The sequence below is a fragment of the Loxodonta africana genome, chromosome 5 (assembly GCF_030014295.1).
Source record: "Loxodonta africana isolate mLoxAfr1 chromosome 5, mLoxAfr1.hap2, whole genome shotgun sequence".
NCBI lineage: Eukaryota > Metazoa > Chordata > Mammalia > Proboscidea > Elephantidae > Loxodonta > Loxodonta africana.
Window position 1 is genome coordinate 71,107,886 of NC_087346.1, and position 23,324 is coordinate 71,131,209.

At 40.7% G+C, this 23,324-nt stretch overlaps 1 protein-coding gene across 5 annotated transcripts in view; it reads left to right on the forward strand.

Annotated features, from left to right (window-relative positions):
• TMEM150C (transmembrane protein 150C) overlaps positions 1-23,324 on the forward strand; it is a 109,409-nt gene that overhangs the window by 47,405 nt on the left and 38,680 nt on the right. For 4 of the 5 annotated variants that reach the window (XM_023553317.2, XM_023553322.1, XM_023553321.1 and 1 more), the window contains exon 2: positions 20,297-20,435. The gene's annotated coding sequence lies outside the window, so the exon portion shown is untranslated. Of the gene's footprint in view, positions 1-18,803; positions 18,884-20,296; positions 20,436-23,324 lie in introns of those variants that run through there. The other variant, XM_023553318.2, reaches the window with a different exon arrangement.

The following is a 23,324-nucleotide window of genomic DNA, read 5'->3' on the forward strand; positions in this document are numbered from 1 at the left end:
TGGTCCAACTTTCTCAGTCAAAGAATCTGCCCTTCATAATAAAATCTGTTAAGAAAACATTCTGCATCCCACTTTGGAGAGTGGTGTCTGAGGTCTTAAATGCTAGCAAGCGGCGGTCTGAGATGCATCAATTGGTCTCAACCTACCTGGAGCAAAGGAGAATGAAGACTACCAAAGACACAAGGTAATTATGAGCCCAAGAGACAGAAAGGGCCACATAAACCAGAGACTACATTAGCCTGAGACCAGAAGAACTGAATGGTGCCTGGATGTAACTGATGACTGCCCTGACAGGGAACACAACAGAGAACCCCTGAGGTAGCAGGAGAGCAGTGGGATGCAGATCTCAAATTCTCATAAAAAGACCATACTTAATGGTCTGACTGAGACTAGAAGGACCCAGAGGTCATGGTTCCCACACCTTCTGTTAGCCCAAGACAGGAACCATTCCCAAAGCCAACTCTTCAGACAGGGATTGAACTGGACTACAGGATAGAAAATGATACTGGTGAAGAGTGTGTTTCTTGGATCAAGTAGACACATGAGACTGTGTGGGCAACCCCTGTCTGGAGAAGAGATGAGAGGGCAGGGGAGTCAGAACGTGGCTGAATGGACACAAAAATAGAGAGTGAAGGGAAGGAGTATGCTGTCTCATTAGAGAGAGAGCAACTAGGAGCATATAGCAAGGTGTATATAAGTTTTGTATGAGAGACTGATATTCAACCATTTCAAGAGGTGGCATATGATCAGGAACTGATGGTACTGAAGGAAGAAGTCCAAGCTGCTCTCAAGGCATTGGCAAAAAACAAGGCTCCAGGAATTGATGGAATATCAACTGAGATGTTTCAACAAACGGATGTAGCGCTGGAGGTGCTCACTCGTCTATGCCAAGAAATATGGAAGACAGCTTCCTGGCCAACTGATTGGAAGAGATCCATATTTATGCCTACTCCCAAGAAAGGTGATCCAACTGAATGTGGAAATTATAAAACAATATCATTAATATCACACGCAAGCAAAATTTTGTTGAAGATCATTCAAAAATGGCTGCAGCAATATATCGACAGGGAACTGCCAGAAATTCAGGCCGGTTTCAGAAGAGGACGTGGAACCAGGGATATCATTGCTGATGTCAGATGGATCCTGGCTGAAAGCAGAGAATACCAGAAGGATGTTTACATGTGTTTTATTGATTATGCAAAGGCATTCGACTGTGTGGATCATAACAAACTGTGGATAACACTGCGAAGAATAGGGATTCAAGAACACTTAATTGTGCTTATGAGGAACCTTTACATAGATCAAGAGGCAGTTGTTTGGACAGAACAAGGGGATACTGATTGGTTCAAAGTCAGGAAAGGTGTGCGTCAGGGTTGTATTCTTTCACCATACCTATTTAATCTGTATGCTGAACAGATAATACGAGAAGCTGGACTACATGAAGAAGAACGGGGCATCAGGATTGGAGGAAGACTCATTAACAATCTGCATTATGCAGATGACACAGCCTTGCTTGCTGAAAGTGAAGAGGACTTGAAGCACTTACTGATGAAGATCAAAGACCACAGCCTTCAGTATGGATTGCACCTCAACATAAAGAAAACAAAAATCCTCACAACTGGACCCATGAGCAACATCATGATAAACAGAGAAAAGATTGAAGTTGTCAAGGATTTCATTTTACTTGCATCCACAATCAACACCCATGGAAGCAGCAGTTAAGAAATCAAAAGACACATTGCAATGGGCAAATTTGCTGCAAAGGACCTCTTCAAAATGTTGAAGAGCAAAGATGTCACCTCGAAGACTAAGGTGCGCCTGACCCAAGCCATGGTATTTTCAATCACATCATATGCATGTGAAAGCTGGACAATGAATAAGGAAGACCAAAGAGGAGTTGATGCCTTTGAATTGTGGTGTTGGTGAAGAATATTGAATATACCATGGACTGCCAAAAGAACGAACAAATCTGTCTTGGAAGAAGTGTGGCCAGAATGCTCCTTAGAGGCAAGGATGGCGAGACTGCGTCTTACATACTTTGCACACGTTGTCAGGAGGGATCAGTCTCTGGAGAAGGACATCACGCTTGGCAGAGTACAGGGTCAGCGGAAAAGAGGAAGACCCTCAACAAGGTGGATTGACACAGTGGCTGCAACAATGAGCTCAAGCATAACAACGATTGTAAGGATGGCGCAGGACCGGGCAGTGTTTTGTTCTGTTGTGCATAGGGCCGCTATGAGTCGGAACCGACTCGACGGCACCTAACAACAACAACAACAACAATAATGAGAGACTGAATTGGTTTGTAAACTTTCACTTAAAGCACAATAAAAATTAAAAAAAAAAAAAAGAATCTGCCCTTAACTCACACCAGTCTGCTCCCATAAAGATTACAGTATAGGAAACCCTATGGGCCAATTTTCCTCTGTCCTATAGGGTCCTATGAGTTGGAATGGACTCAGTGGCACACAACAACAACATAACTGATTTGGAGGTTATTGGTAGTTCAGGGGTAGAATTCTTGCCTTCCACAAAGGAGACCTGGTTTTGTTTTCTGGCCAGTGCACCTCATGCATAGCCACCACCCATCTTTCAGTGGAGGCTTACATGTTGCTGTGATGTTGAACAGGTTTCAGCGGAGTTTACAGACTAAGGCAGACTAGGAAGAAAGACCTGGCAATCTACTTCTGAAAATCAGCCACGGAAAACCCTATGGATCCCAGTGGTCCAATCTCGTTGTACATGGGGTTGCCATGAATTGAGGGCAACCAACAAAAATAACATAACTACTTTGAAAATTCAAATAATGTGCTATAAATTGGTTATCGACAGTGTGTGTGTATGTATGTGTTACTGATGAATAATTTCTAAAAGAAATACATTATCTCAATCAGTTCTTTGTAAGGGGACCATGCACTGTAAAAGTGAACTACGCAGGTAGCAGAGTTTGAGGGGTGAAGTAGAACAGGCAAGTGCGAGTCCTGAAAGGTGCAGCAGTGCCCATTGCCTAGAAACTGGGCAGGCAGAGCACGGTGGTGGAGAGGCTGTGGTCTGGTGTGGTGCAGGGAACAAAATGGAGGGCTTTGAGAGAGGAGAGACCGCATGTGTGTCATAGGAGAGGTGAGTCTACCCCACCCTTACCACCCCCACCCCACCGCGCAACCTGGGAATTTCTTCACTGGGGAGAAAGAGGGCATCAGTGTATATAATCCACCTGCTCAGGGAAATAGACCTGAGCCAAACAAAGGAGCTGGCTTATGAGCTGTGAAAGGGACAGTTGGGAGAGCACTGCCTAGTAGAGGTAGCCAAGGACAAAGACAGATGCATCCTTGGTCTGACGAAAGTCCACTCGAGCATCTGGAGAGTCAGTGCAGGGCTGGGCTGCGGGGGGCCAACGTAGTTGAGTAGTTGCTGGCCAGTTTCACGCCAGTCGCTATTTTCTGAGAATGTTTCCTAGCCTGCTCAAGGGGAGTTGGGAAACGTTGCCACGCCTCTTTTTTTTTTATCTAAGTGCTAAACATCACCCATGACTATTGAATTCGATGAATTTCTTCCGCTAGTATTTTGCTTAGTCTTTTTGAATCTGTGCTTATGAATGACACAACATGCCAGTCCTCTTTGCACATTTGTAAATATTATTGGGGTGTGTTAAAGCTGTCCATGCTTAATTTCATTGATTAACTCTGGATTTTTACTGGAGCCACTTTTATTGGTGAGTTTCCTAATTTTGCTCCTAAATCCACAGCTACACCCTTATTTATATCCTGTAGTCTTCTAAGTGCTTAAAATTAATAGAAAAGGAGATCATTGTAGAAAAAGGGGGCTTGAGGAAGATAGAGAATGCTAATAATTTATGAAGGCTGTGCTGGGTTATTTTTTGTACAAGGTACTGTGTGAAATGAGAAACTATACCAGGTCACCTTTCACAAGGTGTGTTGAGCGCCGACTGGCTTCAGAAGAACAGCTTCAGGCATTTTATGAGTCCTTGGTTTCACTGTTTTCATTCTGGTGATGCTGTGTTTCTGAGCGCTGAGGGAGAGTTTGGATTCTGAGTTGTTGATTAGTTCTTCTGGCTGTTGGAAGGGTGCAGGATGATGGACAACCCTTTTCAGGGTTGGTCTGAATTGTAATACACAGAGTTGCCTGACTCCACAAAGCAACCTCTGATCTGGTATATTTTACGTGTGTGTGTGTGTGTGTGGTTTTTTTGTCCTTCCAAAGAAGTCATTAGGATAAAGTCATTTCTAAGGGACCGTTTGAAGGATTTCTGTACAAGGTCATACCCGGCTTCACGGAGGGAACATTGGAAGCACATACTACATTCTCTTTCAGGTTCCTCACTGAATTCCTAAGCAGTCACCATCAAGCTGGAATGAAGCTGCAGTTCTACTTTCTTTTCCTGGACCATAAATTGGGTGGTCGTCATTACTATTAAGACAACCATTTATGAAAAATAATAACCTACAGTTACTGAGAGCTTGTCATGTGCTTACCAGACTGCCTTATATCTGGTAAATCCTTTAATCCCCATGGCAGCTGGAGGAGGTGGCCACTATTATGATCCCTGTTTCATAGATGAGAAAATTGAAGCTTAAAGAGGCTTGAGCAATTTGTACAAAGTCACCCAACTAGCCTGGATTTGAAGCCAGGGAAGTCTGGACACAGGACATTTGCTCATAGCTCCTGCCCTGTTCTGCCTTCCTGTTATAATGGAGAGTGAAAGAATTATCATTTTACCAGCATTTAGGTATCACTTATTGACTGAGCAACTGCCAGTTTGTTTAGTAAGGTTTGGGGGTCCTGTGCACTAGGCTGGCATTTCTCAGCTTAGTGTACTACCATTAGCCACACACGATTCCACCTGAATTGGTCTCTCAGATCCCAGTCTCTTCAGTTTACTGGATGCATCTGTCATCTGGGGTTTTGGATAGTGCATTTCTTGTTTTGTTTCAGTTTGTTTCATGTTTGGTTGTTTTTCTTCACCAAATGAGGCTAGGAGTGTTGGATGTCAGAGCCTGGCTAGAGAGAACCAGCATTGTGAGGACTCGTTGTTTGTTTTAGTACTTGGAGCTGTGACTGGGGGCTAGAAAGGGTTGCTGTGATGCTATTTCAAAGCCGCTGACCAGGGGTTTGAGGGCACAGAATTTTATTTTCAGGTAGCTTGTGAGACTGCTTTACGGGGGTTTTGTTTGTATTTTTGCCTTAGGGATATGAAGGCACGTGGACTAATTGAATATGGCAAAAGTTGAGAAAAGATTCTTTAGAACTAAAGAATCAAACATTTCAGGAGAGGCATTATGCTGAGTGAAATTAGTTGTGAAAGGACAAATATTGTATGAGACCACTATTATAAAAACTCAAATAGTTTAAACTCAGAAAATATTCTTTGATGACTACAAGGGTGGGGAGGGAGGGAGGGAGAGGAGTATTCACTAATTAGATAAAATTAGATAGTAGACAAGAACTATTTTAGGTGAAGGGAAGGACAACACACAATACAGGAGAGGTCAGCACAACTGGACTAAACTGAAAGCAGTTTCTTGAATAAACTGAGCGCTCCAAAAGCCAGAGTAGCAGGGGCAAGGGGTCTGGGGACCATGGTTTCAGGGGACATGTAGGTCAATTGTCATAATAAAATCGATTAAGAAAACATTCTGCATCCCACTTTGGTGAGTGGCATCCAGGGTCTTAAACGCTAGCAAGCAGCCATCTAAGATGTGTCAATTGGTCTTAACCACATGGAGCAAAGGAGAATGAAGAACACCAAAGACACAAGGTAATTATGAGCCCAAGAGACAGAAAGGGCCACATAAACCAGACACTACATCAACCTGAGACCGGTAGAACTGAATGGTGCCTGCCTACAACTGTTGACTGCCCTGATAGGAAACACAACAGAAAATCCCTGATGGAGCAGGAGAGCGGTGGGATACAGACCTCAAATTCTCATAAAAAGACCAGACTTAATGGTCTGACTGAGACTAGAAAGACCCTGGAGGCCACGGGGTCCAGACCTTTTGTTAGCCCAAGACAGGAACCATTCCCAAAGCCAACTCTTCAGACAGGCATTGGACTGGACTATAAGATAGGAAATGATACTGGTGAGGAGCAAGCTGCTTGGCTGAAGTAGACACATGAGACTATGTGGGCAGCTCCTGTCTGAAGGGGAGATAAGAAGGCAGAGGGGGACAGAAGCTGGCTGAGTGGGCACAGGGAATACAGAGTGGAGAGAAGGAGTATGCTATCTCTTTAGGGGGAGAGCAACTGGGAGTACATAGCAAGGTGTATGTAAATTTTTGTAAGAGAGGCTGACTTGATTTGTAAACTTTCACTTAAAGCACAATAAAAAAAATACATTGCATTAAAAAAAATTCAGGAGTAAACATCTAATTGTCATCTATAAGGTAAAATTAGTAGTGTTGTCCAGCCTTTTTATACCTCCTAGAATACTTTGGACATGTTGTCAGGAGGGATCAGTCCCTGGAGAAGGACATCATGCTTGGCAAGATACAGGTAGTGGAAGAGAGGAAGACCCTCCACAAGATGGATTGACACAGTGGCTGCAACAACGAGCTCAGGGATAACAACAGTTGTAAGGATGGCACAGGGTTGGGCAGTGTTTCGTTCCGTTGTGCATAGGGTCCCTATGAGTCGGAACCGACTCGACAGCACTTAACAACAACAACAAGAATATTGTGAATATTTGTTTGAATCAAAATCTATAAAATACAGCTAACTCTTTAGGGAAAAGGTATGTGTGTGTACTCAGAAAATACTTGTGAAAATTATACATATATATGTGTGTGCATGTGTTTGTGTGTATATATATATATAAAATAACACATATTTATTGTTATTGTTAGTTTCCATCAAGTTGCTTCTGACTTACGGTGACCCCATGTGTGCAGAGTAAAACTGCTCCATAGGACTTTCAATGCTGTGGCCTTTTGGAAGCCACCTCTGGGTGGGTTCATACCACCAACCTTTCAGCTATTTGTTGAGCACTTACATAAACGTGTGTATGTACATGTGTGTGTGTGTGTATATATATATGTATATAAAAGATTGAACGTTGCCGAGCAAAGAAGCAGTGACCTTTATTTTGTCATGTACTTGTAGAAACTGTGTTGTTGCTAGGTGCAGTTGAATTGGTTCCTATTCGTAGTGACCCTGTGTACAACAGAACAAAACATGTCTGGTCCTACGACATGCTCACAGTTGTTGCTTTGTTTGAGCCCATTGTTGCAGTCACTGAGTCAGTCCATCTAGTCAAGGCTCCTCCTTTTTTTCACTGACCCTCTACTTTACCAAGCATGATGTCCTTCTCCAGGGACTGGTCCCTCCTGGTAACATGTCCAAAGTGTGACAGAGTCTCACCATCCTCACTTCTAAGAAGCATTCTGGCTATACTTATTCCAAAAGAAGTTTGTTCCTTCTTCTGGCAATCCATGGTATATTCAGTATTTTTCACCAGCACTGTCACTCAAAGGCATCAATTCTTTTTCGGTCTTACTTATGCATTGTCCAGCTTTCACATGCATATGAGGCGATTGAAAATACCATGGCTTGGGTCAGGTGCATCTTAGTTCTTAGTGTCATCTTTGCTTTTTAACACTTTAAAGAGGCCTTTGGCAGCACATTTGCCCAGTGTGATACATTGTTTGGTTTCTTGATTGCTACTTCAATGGGCATTGATTGTAGATCCAAATAAAATGAAATGTTTGTCAACTTCAGTGTTTTCTCCATTTATCATGATGTTGCTTATTGATACATTTGTGAGGATTTTTGTTTTCTTTGTGTTGATGGAAACCCTGGTGGCATAGTGGTTAAAAGCTGCAGCTGCTAACCAAAAGGTCAACAGTTCAGATCTACCATGCGCACCTTGGAAACTCTGTGGAGCAGTTCTACTCTGTCCTATAGGGTTGCTATGAGCTGGAATTGACTCAATGGCAGTGGGTTTTGTTTTGTTTTTTTGTGTGTGTTGAGGTGTAGTCCATACTAAAGACTTTGATCTTCATCAGTAAGTGCTTCAAGCCCTCTTCACTTTAAGCAAGCAAGGTTGTGTCATCTCTATATCCCAGGTTGTTAATGAGTCTCCCTCCAATCCTGATGCCCCATTCTTCTTCATATGGTCTAGCTTCTTGGATTATTTGCTCAGCATACAGATTGAGTAAGAATGGTGAAAGGATACAACCCTGATGCACACCTTTCCTGATATTAAACCCATTGTTTGGTTTGAACGACTGCCTCTTGGTCTACGTACAGATTCCTCATGAGCACAATTAAATGTTCTGGAATTCCCATTGTTCACAATGTTCTCCATAATTTGTTATGATCCACACAGTCGAATGCCTTTAGGTAGTCAATAAAACACAGGCAAACACCTTTTTGGTATTTTCTGCTTTCAGCCAAGATCCATCTGACATCAGCAGTGATATCCCTCGTTCCATGTCCTCTTCTGAATCTGGCTTGAATTTCTTGCAGTTCCCTGTCAACGTATTGCCGCAACCATTTTTGAATTATCTTCAGCATAGTTTTACTTTTGTGTGATATTAATGATATTGTATGATAATTTCCACATTCCTTTGGATCACCTCTCTTGGGAATAGGCATATAGATTTCTTCCAGTTGGCTGACCAGATAGCTGTCTTCCAAATTTCTTGGCATAGGTGATGCAAGTGAGCACTTCCAGTGTTGCATCCATTTCTTGAAACATCTCAATTGGTATTCCTTCAATTCCTGGAGCCTTGTTTTTTGCAATACCTTCAGTGCAGCTTGGACTTCTTCCTTCAGTACCATCGGTTCTTGATCATATGCTGCCTCCTTAAATGGCTGAACATTGAACAATTCTTTTCAGTACAGTGACACTGTGTATTCCTTCCGTCTTCTTTTGTTGCTTCCTGCGTCAGTTTTGCCCATAGAATCCTTCAAAATTGCAACCAGAAGGCAGAATTTTTTTTCAGTTCTTTTAGCTTGAGAAATGCCAAGTAAGTTCTCCCCTTTTGGTTTTCTATCTCCAGGTCTCTGCACATTTCATTATAATTCATTCTTCTCGAGTCGCAATTTGAAATGTTCTGTTCAGCTCTTTTACTTCATCATTTCTTCCGTTTGCTTTTGCTACTGAACATTGAACAGCAAGTTTCAGAGCGTCTTCTGACATCCATTTTGGTCTTTTCTTTCTCTTCTGTCTTTTTAGTAATCCTTTGGTTTCTCTATATATGGTGTTCTTGATGTCATTCCACAACTCATCTGGTCTTCAGTCATTAGTGTTCAGTGCATCAAATCTGTTCTTGAGATGGTTTCTAGATTCAGGTGGGATATACTCAAGGTTGTACTTTGGCTCTTGTGGACTTGTTTTAATTTTCTTCGCCTTCAGCTTAAACTTGCATATGAGCAATTGATGGTCTGTTCCACAGTTGGCCCTTGGCCTTATTATGCTTGATGATATCAAGCTTCTCCATCATTTCTTTCCACAAATGTAGTTGACTTGATTTCTATATATTCCATCTGGCAAGGTCCACATGTTTAGTCACCATTTTTGTTGTTGGAAAAAGGTATTTCCAGTGAGCAGGTCGTTGGTCTTGCAAAATTCTATCACGTGATTTTCCTCATAATTGCTATCACCAAGGCCTTATTTTCCAACTACCAATCCTTCTTTGTTTCCAACTTCTACATTCCTGTATGCAGTAATTATCACTGCCTCTTGATTGCATGTTTGATCCTTTTCAGACTGCAGACGTTGGTAGAAATCTTCAATTTCTTCAACTTTGGCATTAGTGGTTGGAATGTAAATTTGAATAATAGTCATACTAACTGTTCTTCCTTGTAGGAATATGGATTTTATCTTATTACTGAGAGCATTGTATTTCAGGATAGATTTTAAAATGTTCTTAATGAATTCAACACCATTCCTCTTCAGTTTGTCATTCCTTGTGTAGTAGACCATATGATTGTCTGATTCTAAATGGCCAATGTCAGCTCACTAATGCCTAAGATATCAATCTTTCTAGTCCCTTGGAACTCTTGAGTACCATCTGATTCACCAGGGCAGGATTCTGTTAAATTAATATCACCTAATAATCAGTGTACCTCTCAAGAGAGCTCAAGAGAGGCTCTCTCATTCTTAATCAGGAATAGCGTGGAGTATCAGAGAAAATGTTTGAGTTGCAGTTAATGCGGTATCTGACCGTATTAGTTAGAGTAAAAGCTTCAGCTGCTATAACAGAAACAATAATATGACTTTAAAATGAAGTTTTTTTCTCATTTAACAGTCCAGGGTGGGTCTTCCATATGAATGGGGGAGGGGTGGTTCAAAACAGCCAGGCCATCTTTAACCTAGCTTCTGATTATCACCATCCCGCCCACAGGAAAAGGTGTTTGAGAGGTGTATGTGCTCTGCCAGCAAACAGCACACACTCCTTCTGCTGACATTCCATTGGCAAGAATTCAGTCACATGGCCGCTTCACAGTGCAAAGGAGGCTGGGGAGTGTAGTGTAGCCAGGCAGCCATATACCTAGCTATTATTCTAACCCAGTGGAAGAAGGGGAGAGTGGATTTTCGTAGACAGCTAGCAGTCTTTGCCACAGTTAGTTCCTTTGGCCACCAGGTATCTGTGAAAGACCTATTACCTACACGTAGAACACACTCACTTCGTCTCCACGGAGACAAACACCAAAGCCCCATCCAGTAAATGTACCACCTCAAAGTGGTAATGCACAGTCCTTTCTATCAGGTGCAGATGTGGTTCCTAATGGTCTGGCAACTTGTGAACTGAAAGACAAACACTCTCCCCTTCTACATGCTTATGCACACTAAATATGCAGTGGTGGAACCAAACACCAAACCCGTTGCTGTGGAGCCTATTCCAACTCATGGTGATCCCATGTGTTAGAGGGTAGAACTGAGCTCCATAGGGTTTTCTTGGCTGTGATCTTTATGGGAGCAGACTTCCAGGCCTTTCTGCCACGGTGCTGCTGGGTGGGTTTGAACTGCGAACCTTTTCGTTAGTAGTCATGCACAAACCCCTCGCACCACCCAGGAACCTTTCAGTGGTGGAACACAGTAGAAAAATCGTAATTAAAACTTCCATTCGAAAAAGGGGAGAAAGAAATGCCCACAGCAGCCACTGGTTTGTAGCAATGGGGCAGGCAATGGGAAGGCCCCTGCCCTGGCAGAGGAGGTAATTCCCTGGTGAGATCCTGGTTCTGCTCTTGAGGAGGAACCCCGCTGGCTTTGCCCTTGGGGGAGGGAGATCTTTCTCCCTGAACAAATCTGAAATAGGTGTTGGGGGCATGCCCTCCTTGGTGACTGTATAGCCTTGCAGCCCACTGCCTGCTGGTGCAAATTTGAAGGTCTGAGGGTGCAGCCATCACCAGGTTTTACTGGGTTGGCTGTGGCCCCTTTGGTAATGCAGTTCCCTCAGAAACTTAGGTAGCTTCTGGTCTCTGAACTTTCCACCAGTTCACACATCAGTATTCACAACTTAAGACAAGGATCTTCAGCCTGCCTTACTTATTTGCTTCCTTGCCCTTCGTGTTTCTCTGTCTTATTTTAGTGGCTGCTGTATTGAGGCCTCTGAAACAACAGACTTGAGAGGGAAGACAACACTCTTATTCTTATCTCTAATTTCTTGCTATTCCAAGTACAAAGGCCGTTGGCTTTCCAACCCTGGAAGACCCCAGATTTCTAAACCATCCATCTTCCTTTGCATTTCTGTTTTCAAGTCAGTCAGTTCTGCTCTGGGCTAGTCTCTTTCTTATAATGCTTTGGGAAAAGCTGTGAGGAGCAGCTGATGCATATTAACATACAGGTTCTTTTCAATGAATGTGGTCTGCCTTCTGAGTGATGTCAGGCAATAGCTTTATTTAAAGTTTAGCCACAGCATGGCACAGGCCTCCAGCCTGCTCTACCTGTTTTCTGGCTGGCTGCTGTCCAGTCGTTAAACTAGTGCCCTGAGTTTTAGGTTTTTTTAAGTCTTGTTTTTTGTTTTTCCTTTTTATTATTGAAGTACAAAAAAGCAGAAACAATAGTATAATGAACACCCATTGCCAAATTTAATAATTAGCATCTTGCCATATTTACTTCATATTTTTTGATAGTGTTTTGATGCAAATTTTAGACATCATGCCAATTGATCCCTTAATACTTCAGTATACATCTCTAGAAAAGAGGGACCTTTTCCTGTGTAATAAAGTACATTATCATATGAACCTTCCAGTTACATTTCATTGGAAAAGAAAGGGCCACGCTTACTTGCAAGGAAAGTTACAAGCATAGTGTAGCTGAGCAGCCATTTTGCCCAGTTCTAGTGGAAGAAGGGAGAATGGAGTTTGGTACTATGCAAACCTGCAGTAATAAAGACTTTTAATTGTTTCACATTACCAGGAGTTTGGAAGTCAGTTAGTTTTGGGGGTTTGGAGCAGTGGCTCAATGATGTTATCAAGGACTCAGTTTTTTCCATTTTCTGCTCTACTTTGGGTCCTGTTATTTGTTGTTGCATAGCTACATGATGGCTGCCCTAACACTAGGCATCATGTTCTTGCTGCAGCATCCCAAATGGGAAAGAAGAATGAGTGGAAAAGGGATGGGCTTCCCATTATCATGAAAGCAATCCCTTCCCACCTGCTACTCAGTAGACTACTCGGTTTATATCTGTCTGATTAGGGGAAGTCATTGGCTAAATGCAAGGGAGTCTGGAAAGATACTCTTCCAAGGAAAGCAAGAGAGCATTGATTGGTTTAGATCAATCATGAATTATATTCTTGGAGTGAATACATTGCTGTCCTGAATAAAATTCGAGTTCTATTAACCCGTTGCCATCTAGTAAATTCCAACTCATAGCGACCGTATGGGACAGGGTAGAACTGCCCATAGGATTTCAAAGTCTGTAATCTTTATGGAAGCAGATTGTCACATCTTTCTTCTCCAGAGCAGCTGGTGGGTTCAAATGCCAACTTTTTGGTTAGCAGCCAAGCACTTAACCACTACGCCACCAGGGCTTATGTAGAGTTCTGTTAGTTAAGCAAAAGGGGAGAAGTAACTGTTAGGTTGGCAATTATATCTGCTACATGTGGGCAATATTTTTGTTTATTATTAAAAATATAAATGGACTCTGAGGAGGATCTTGGCATAGAAACTCTAAGAAGATATTGTTGAACTGAAATACTAGGAGAGAGGAATTCTTTCTGGGATTATTCTGTGAATGGTTTGAAAACAGTGTCTCCCATCTATTGCTGAGAAGGATAACCCTTTGGGCCACTAACATAAAAGGATCCCTAACCCTGGTGGTCTGGTGGCAGTTCCTTAGAAACCCTATGGGGCAGTTCTACTCTGTCCTATAGGATTGCTATGAGTCAGAATTGACTCAACGTCAATGAGTTATGGGTATAGTCATCTGTCAGTTGAATGAAGGTGATTATTTTCAGAAATCAGGAGAGCACTGGAAAAAAAACCAGTCATCATTGGCTCTAGTTAGAAATCATATACTTTTTTTTTTTTTTTAATATACTATCAGTTGACTTTGTCGACTCAACGGCAGTGGGTTGGGTTATCAGTTGACTTTTTTTATAATTTTTATTCTGCTTTAAGTGAAAGTTTACAAACAAGTCAGTCTCTCACACAAAAACTTATACACACCTTGCTACATACTCCCAATTACTCTCCCCCTAATGAGACAACCTGCTCTCTCCCTCCACTCTTTCTTTTCATGTCCTTTTCACCAGCTTCTAACCCCTTCCACCCTCTCATCTCCCCTCCAGGCAGGAGATGCCGACATAGTCTCAGGTGTCCACCTGATCCAAGAAGCTCACTCCTCACCAGCATCCCTCCCCAACCCGTTGTCCAGTCCAGTCCATGTCTGAAGAGTTGGCTTTGGGAATGGTTCCTGTCCTGGGACGACAGAAGGTCTGGGGGCCATGACCACCGGGGTCCTTCCAGTCTCAGTCAGACCATTAAGTCTGGTCTTATGAGAATTTGTAGTCTGCATCCCACTGCTCTCCTGCTCCCTCAGGGGTTCTCTATTGTGTTCCCTGTCAGGGCAGTCATCGGTTGTAGCCGCGTACCATCTAGTTCTTCTGGTCTCAGGATGATGTAGTCGCTGGTTCACGTGGCTCTTTTTGTCTCTTGGGCTCGTAATTACCTTGTGTCCTTGGTGTTCTTCATTCTCCTTTGATCCAGGTGGATTGAGACCGATTGATACATCTTAGATGGCTGCTTGCTTGCGTTTAAGACCCCAGACACCACTCTTCAAAGTGGGATGCAGAATGTTTTCTTAATAGATTTTATTATGCCAATTGACTTAGATGTCCCCGAAACCATGGTCCCCAAACCCCTGCCCTTGCTACACTGGCCTTCGAAGCATTCAGTTTATTCAGGAAGCTTCTTTGCTTTTGGTTTAGTCCAGTTGTGCTGACTTCCCCTGTATTGTGTGTTGTCTTTTCCTTCACCTAAAGTAGTTCTTATCTACTATCTAATTAGTGAATACCCCCTCCTGCCCTCCCTTCCCCCTCTCATAACCACAAAAGAATGTTTTCTTCTCAGTTTAAACTGTTTCTCAAGTTCTTATAATAGTGGTCTTATACAATATTTGTCCTTTTGCAACTGACTAATTTCACTCAGCATAATGCCTTCCAGACATTTCCACGTTATGAAATGTTTCACAGGTTCATCGCTGTTCTTAATTGTTGCGTAGTATTCCATTGTGTGAATATACCATAATTTATTTATCCGTTCATCCGTTGATGGGCACCTTGGTTGCTTCCATGTTTTTGCTATTGTAAACAATGCTGCCATAAACATGGGTGTGCATATATCTGTTCGTGTAAAGACTCTTATTTCTCTAGGATATATTCCAAGGAGTGGGATTGCTGGATCATATGGTAGTTCTATTTCTAGCTTTTTAAGGAAGCACCAAATCGATTTCCAAAGTGGTTGTACCATTTGACATTCCCACCAGCAGTGTATAAGTGTTCCAATCTCTCCACAGCCTCTCCAACATTTATTATTTTGTGTTTTTTGGATCAATGCCATCCTTGTTGGAGTGAGATGAAATCTCATTGTAGTTTTGATCTGCATTTCTCTTATGGCTAATGATCGTCAACATTTCCTCATATATCTGTTAGCTACCTGAATGTCTTCTTTAGTGAAGTGTCTATTCATATCTTTTCCCGTTTTTTAATTGGGTTATTTGTCTTTTTGTAGTTGAGTTTTTGCAGTATCATGTAGATTTTAGAGATCAGGCGCTGATTAGAAATGTCATAGCTAAAAACTTTTTCCCAGTCTATAGGTAGTCTTTTTACTCTTTTGGTGAAGTCTTTGAATGAGCATAAGTGTTTGATTTTTAGGAGCTCCCAGTTATCTAGTTTTTCTTCTACGTTCTTATAATGTTTTTTATACTGTTTATGCCGTGTAGTAGGGCTCCTAACATTGTCCCTATTTTTTCTTCCATGATCTTTATCGTTTTAGATCTTATATTTAGGTCTTTGATCCATTTTGAGTTAGTTTTTGTGCATGGAGTGAGGTATGGGTCTTGTTTCATTTTTTTGCAGATGGATATCCAGTTATGCCAGCACCATTTGTTAAAAAGACTGTCTTTTCCCACATTTAACTGTTTTGGGGCCTTTGTCAAATATCAGCTGCTCATATGTGGGTGGATTTATGTCTGGATTTTCAATTCTGTTCCATTGGTCTATGTTTCTGTTGTTGTACCAGTACCGAGCTGTTTTGACTACTGTGGTGGTATAGCAGGTTCTAAAATCAGATAAAGTAAGGCCTCCCACTTTGTTCTTCTTTTTCAGTAATGCCTTATTTATCCGGGGCCTCTTTCTCTTCTACATGAAGTTGGTGATTTGTTTTTCCATCTCATTAAAGAATGTCATTGGGATTTGGATTGGAATTGCATTAAATGTATAGATTGCTTTTGGTAGAATAGACATTTTTACAATGTTAAGTCTTTCTATCCATGAGCAAGGTATGTTTTTCCACTTATGTAAGTCTCTTTTGGTTTCTTCCAGAAGTGTCTTGTAGTTTTCTTTGTATAAGTCTGTTACATCTCTGGTAAGATTTATTCCTAAGTATTTTATCTTCTTTGGGGCTACCGTAAATGGCATTGATTTGGTGATTTGCTCTCTGATGTTCTTTTTGTTGGTGTAGAGGAATCCAACTGATTTTTGTATGTTTATCTTGTATCCCGAAACTCTGCTGAACTCTTCTGTTAGTTTCAGTAGTTTTCTTGAGGATTCCTTAGGGTTTTCTGTGTATAAGATCATGTCATCTGCAAATAGAGATACTTTTACTTCTTCCTTGGCAATCTGGATGCCCTTTATTTCTTTATCTAGCCTAATTGCTTTGGCTAGGACCTCCAACACAATGTTGAATAAGAGTGGTGATAAAGGGCATCCTTGTCTGGCTCCTGATCTCAGTGGGAATACTTTCAAGCTTTCTCCATTTAGGGTGATGTTGGCTGTTGGCTTTGTATAAATGCCCTTTATTATGTTGAGGAATCTTCGTTCTATTCCTATTTTGCTGAGAATTTTTGTCATGAATGGGTGTTGAACTTTGTCAAATGCCTTTTCTGCATCAATTGATAAAATCATGTGATTCTTATCTTTTATTTCTGTGGTGGATTACATTAATTGTTTTTCTAATGTTGAACCATCCCTGCACACCTGGTACGAATCCCACTTGGTCATGGTGAGTTATTTTTTTGATATGTTATTGAATTCTATTGGCTAGAATTTTGTTGAGGATTTTTGCATCTATGTTCATGAGGGATATAGGTCTGTAATTTTCTTTTCTTGTTGTGTCTTTACCTGGTTTTGGTATCAGGGATATGGTGGCTTCATAGAATGAGTTTGGTAGTATTCCATCCTTTTCTATGCTCTGAAATACCTTTAGTATTAGTGGTGTTAACTCTTCTTTGAAAGTTTTGTAGAACTCTGCAGTGAAGCCGTCAGGACCTGGGTTTTTTTTTTTTATTGGGAGTTTTTTGATTACCTTTTCAATCTCTTCTTTTGTTATGGGTCTGTTTAGTTGTTCTACCTCTGTTTATGTTAGTTTAGGTAGGTAGTGTGTTTCTAGGAATTCATCCCTTTCTTCTAGGTTTTCAAATTTGTAAGAGTACAATTTTTCCTAGTAATCTGATATGATTCTTTTGATTTCAGTTGGGTCTATTGTAAAATCACCCCTCTCATTTCTTATTCGGGTTATTTGCTTCCTCTCCTGTTTTTCTTTTGTCAGTTTGGCCAGTGGTTTATGAATTTCATTGATTTTTTTCAAAAAACCAGCTTTTGGTCTTGTTAATTCTTTCAATTGTTTTTCTGTTTTCTACTTCATTTAGTTCAGCTCTAATTTTTATTATTTGTTTTCTTCTGGTGCCTGTGGGTTTCTTTTGTTGCTCACTTTCTATTTGTTTATGTTGTCGGGATAATTCTTCGATTTTGGCCCTTTCTTCTTTTTGTATGTGTGCATTTATTGATATAAATTGGCCTCTGAGCACCGCTTTTGCTGTGTCCCAAAGGTTCTCATAGGAAGTGTTTTCATTCTCATTGGATTCTATGAATTTCTTTATTCCATCCAGAAATCATATTCTTTTGGAGACAGTAATAGTTTACAGAAACCTTTTACTAATTAATGTATTGTTTCTTGCCAGTGTTCATGGAGAATATTTTGGGGGGAAATTGACCCCAGAGATTGAATAATATTGTTTATATCCATCTGATTCCTACTGCTCTCGAGTGAATTCTGACTCATAATAACCACATAGGACAGAGTAGAACTGCTCCATAGGGTTTCCAACACTGTAAATCTTTATGGAATCAGACTGCCACACCTCTCTCCTGCAGAGTGGCTGTTGGGTTCAAACTGCCAACCTTTTGGTTAGCAGTCAAGTGCTTAACCACTGCACCACTAGAGCTCCTTTCTGTCTGTTTAGGGGGAGTCATATATTTTAAAGGCGACACCAGCTCACCCAGAGTATCTTGCATTCCCAAACTTAGGATTCAGTGAAAACAAAATTTTTACTGTCAGTATGATGAGTGTGACGTATTTGTGGTTTTAGTGTATGTCTTCCCATACTGATTTATATCAGAGCCTGTAAACATTTTAGGAAACAAAACAAAACAAATAGTCCTTGTCATTACCACTTATAATTGCAAATTAATTACAACATAATATAAGCCTTTCACATTTGCCTGTGACATACATGGAAAATTACAAGATTCTGAGAAGGTTAAAAAAAATCAGGATGCTCTTGTTTCATAGACACCATGACAGTCCTGGCCATTAGTGAGTGACTCGTTAATCTTTCCTGCTCTGTTCCAGCTGGCCCTGAGAGCAAAATGAAAAATTACTGTGGCAGGGAGCTCATTTCCTGATAAATTACAAAATGAAAAGAACTGGACTCTGAACAGCACTTGCAATGGAGTACAGTTAACATTTATTGAAGGCTTGCTGTGTGCTAGGAACTGTTCCGAGTTATTTAAATGTATTTTCAATCCTCATAAAAACACTGTGAGGTAGGTGTCATAATTATCTCCACTTTACTGATGAAGAAACTGAGGCACAGAGGGGACTGATTTAAGGTCACACAACTAGTAAATGGCAGAGCTGATTTTGAAGTCTATAGTGGCTATAGAGTCCACTGCCCCAGGTAGTACAAAATCCTACCAGCTCATAACAAACAAATCCTTTCCTACCCCAGAAATCATTATCTAACTTTTGTGTCACTTCACAGTCATTTTTATTAGTGGTTTCTCACTCATAAGTTTTGAAAAACTGTAAATGATGAAATGATCTAATGGGCTCTACCTTTCCATTTGTAGACTGGAGTTTTACCATTGCCTGATTGAATAGAAAGTTTGTCTTCCAGGATCATCACTGCTAACAGTACGCTATATTCTTTGACTTCAGTACCTCTTACTCTAAGTAAGAACCCCTTTTAGAACCAAAGTAATTGGAGTCTTAAGTGCCAAGCTAACATGGACTTTATACTTTGTTTCCTTCCACGAGGTCCTAAATTATCAAATGGCCAGGTATTCTTTTGAGCGTCTGTAGCTAAAAGTCATCCAGAAGAACAATAATGTCAACAGCTGGAGCCCCCGCAAACCTTTTGATACAGTTTATTTCTTTCTAAAGAAATATGAGAGCTTCAGAGATGGCAGATCACAAAGGGAACAGGTAGGAGATGCAGATTTTCACCATCTGACTGAAAGTGTTGAGGAGTACACAAAGGCACAGACTAGGTCAAAGAGCACAAAGATAACTCACACTCTGGGAATGATATTGTTGGAAGAAAAGAACACATGCTAGAAATGTACAGAGAGTTGGCAGTATTGGCTGTCTAGGAAAATTGGACCATCTGGATAACAGCTTTGTTGCCATTTGGAGGAAAGGCTTCCAAACCAGATCTAAATGCCAGAACACTTTCAAGAAGGTTTATGAAATTCTGGCTCTGTTCCTCCTTTTGTCAGAAATACATTAGGTGACATTGTTTCAGATATAGCTTACCAACTGGGTTGTGGTTGTTGTTGTTAGATGCCTTCGAGTCAGTTCAACTCATAGCAACCCTGTGTACAACAGAACAGAACACTGCCCCATCACGTGCCATCCTCACAATCACAAGTCATTGCTATGTTTGAGCCCATCGTTGCAGCCACTGTGTTAGTCCATCTCGTTGAGGGTCTTCCTCTTTTTTGCTGACCCACAACTTTCCCACGCATGATGTCCTTCCCCCCGGAACCAGTCCCTCCTGATAATATGTCCAAAGTACTTGAGACAAAATCTCACCATTCTCCCTTAAAAGGAGCATTCTGGCTGTACTTCTTCTAAGACAGATTTGTTCGTTCTTCCGGCAATTGGGACGTGCAAACAATTATCCTGAGTTTTTTACAGTGAGATATTTTTTAAAGATTAATATCAGTGGATTAAGTATCATACTAAATAAAAAAGTGTAATTCAGATTGCAAAAATAAAACTATATTGGGAGTGCGAAGTATTTCTTTCTTCTCCTCCTCTTTCCTTAAAGAGGCAAGAAAACTCTCCTAGCTTGTAGGTGCCTTGTTGATTTAGCTCAGGGAAACTCTCTCATTCCAAAGAGTAGAACTTGTCCTTGCTAGAAAATGTAAATAAACTTTGGGTGACACTTGCCAGTGCTACTAGAAGCAATGAACTGGTCTATTTTAATGGTGTCTAGAAGGATGAAAGGAAGAAAACCACCTCTCAGTTTTAACTTTTAATTTTAGACAATATGGAGGCAAAGTGAAGAGAGTTCATTAAATAGATCTATTCATTTATTTGCAGAGGTACTTCTGGTCAAGTATCTGAACTTGTCAAGCGAGAGCTGCTGAGAGAGAATCCTGTGAAACCAAACCAAATCAAACCTTCATCTGGCACTTCCAGGAGTCGTCCTCCAGCACAGAGAGCAGAGAGCAGAGAGCACGTCAGTGATGTTTCTCTACTTCAGGCTTTTTGGTTATGTTATAAGCTGAGAATGGGCTAATGAAAGACAGATAGATCCTTTGGGGCAAGAAAAGAGAAGTTATACTAACCGAGTCCCTATGCTGGTTAACACTGTTCCATAAGGGAGGGAGAAAGAAGTAAAGGATCAAGATGTGTCAGGTGGGATTTTGGTGGGTTAACAAAACCAGAAGCTGGTCCTGAAACAGTTTTTTACTTTGATTTTTAAGTCTCCATGGTAACTCAAAGGTGGCTAGGGAGTGGAGTAGGAAAAGGATCTTCCCCCATCTGCACTAACACATACACACACACACACACCTCAGTGTTCTCTTGTTCTTAAACTCATACTTGTAGTTGCCAAAAGCACCTTCCATGGTAGGGTATATTATGGCTAAAATGTATGTCCTTTATTATAAGAACCTTCATTTATACCTAGTCAGCTTAGATCGTTGCATATTTTCTGATCCTTGTCAAAGTGACTTATAAACTATCCAGGTTCTAACCAAATTTGGTAAAATGATACAGACCTATGGTCTAAAAAGATATGACCAGATCATAGATTTAAATGTAAACTGCAAAACTATAATCTTTTAGAAAAAAAATACAGGAGAAAATCTTCAAGATCTAGTGTTAGGCAAAGAGTTCTTACAATTGGCACCAAAAGAACGATCCATAAAAACAAAATTTGATAAACTGGATCTCATCAAAATTAAAAACTTATTCGTCAAAAGACCCTGTTAAGAGAATGAAGAGAAGCTCTACAGACTGGGAGAAAATATTTACCTACCACATATCCAACAAAGAATTAGTATCTGGAATATATGAACTCTTAAACCTTTTTTTCTTTTAACTCTCATCAATAAAAATATATAAAATCCATTTAGAAATGAGCCAAAGACATGGACATTTCACTGAAGAGGATATTTGGATAGCAAATAGCATATGAAAAGATATTCAGTATCACTAGCCATCAGGGAAATGCAAATTAAAACCACAATGAGATATCACTACATACCTAATGAGAATGGCCAAAATAAAAAATAGGGATAAAAAATATCAAATGCTGTGAAAGATGTGAAGAGACTGGTAAACGGTACAGCCACTTTGGAAAATGTTTTGGCGGTTTCTTTTCTTTTTTTTTTGTTATTGTACTTTAGATGAAGGTTTATGAAACAAACTAGCTTCTCATTAAACAATTAGTACACATACTGTTCTGGGACATTGGTTACCAACCCAGCGACAGGTCAGCATTCTCCCTTCTCAACCTTGGGTTCCCTATTACCAGCTTTCCTGTCCCCTCCTGCCTTCTTGTCCTTGTCCCTGGGCTGGTGTGCCCTTTTAGTCTCATTTTGTTTTATGGGCCTGTCTAATTTTTGGATGAAGGGTGAGCCTCAGGAGTGACTCATTACTGAGTTAAAAGGGTGTTCAGGGGCCATACTGTCAGGATTTCTCCAGTCTTGTCAGGCCAGTAAGTGTGGTCTTTTTTTGTGAGTTACAATTTTGTTCTACATCTTCCTCCAGCTCTGTCTGGGATCCCCTGTTGTGATCCTTGTCAGAGCAGTAGGTGGTGGTAGCCAGGCTCCATCTAGTTGTGCTGGACTCAGTCTGGTGGAGGCTGTGGTAGTTGTGCTCCATTAGTCCTTGGGACTAATCTTTCCCTTGTGCTTTTGGTTTTCTTCATTATCCCTTGCTCCAGTCAGGGTGGGACCAGTGGATACTCCAGTGTGACCAGTGGAGTATCTTACATGGCCACGCACAAGCTTTTAAGACCCCAGAGACTACTAACCAAAGTAGAATGTAGAATATTATCTTTATAAATTATATTATGATTTGGAAGTTTCTTAAAAATATTTTAAAGGTGCAGGTACTTCACGATCTAGCAATTGCAAACTTGGACATTTAGCCCAAAGACATGGAAATTTATCTTTACACAAAAGCCTGTACACAAATGTTCATAGCAGCTTTATTTGTAACAACCCAAAACTAGAAACAACCCAGATGTCCTATAATGGGTAAATGGTTAAACTGTGGCACATTCGTACCACGGAATACTACCCAGCAAAAAAAGGAACAGTCGATGAACATAAACCTTGGCTAAATCTCCAGGGAATGATGCTGAGTGAAAAAAGCCAGTCCCAAAACATTACATACTGTGTGATTCCATTCATATAACATTCTTGAAATGACAAAATTATGGAAATGGAGAACAGATTAGTGGCTGCCAGGAATTAGGGGTAAAGCAAGGGAGGAGAGGGTGGTGTGGTTATAAAAGATCAACAAGAGAGATCTTTGTGGTGATGGAACTGTCCTGTATCTTAACTCTGGCAGTGGTCACATGAGTCTACGCATGTGATAAAATAAACATACACAGAAAGGAGTGCATGTAATACTGGAGAAATCTGAGGTAAGGTTGAAGGATTGTATCAATGTCAATTTCCTGGTTGCTTTTTTATGGAAGAGAGTGGGTGAAGGATATATGGGATCTCTGTATTATTTCTTAGAATTGCATGTGAATCTGCAATTAGTTTTTCAGAAAAGGGAAGGGCATAACTGATACATAAAATTCCTGAAGAAAACACCTAAGAAAGTTCATTGGAAGCTAATAATATAACTGTCCATAAACTTGTATGTTATCACCTTTGTTTTTTTATTTGCAAAGGCTTCTCTGAGTTAGAAAGGGAAATTTTTTCTATCATTATGCAAGGTTTGATCTATTATGGTTTTCCTAGAATTTGGACATAAGGTTGCCCTATGAGAGCTAACGTAGTAAAAATAGAACAGTTTAGGAGAGAAGCTATTAGGTATTAGATCCAAGGTGTTGGATACTTTCCAAACAAAGCAAAAGAAGGAGGGAATACTGAAAGATGACCAG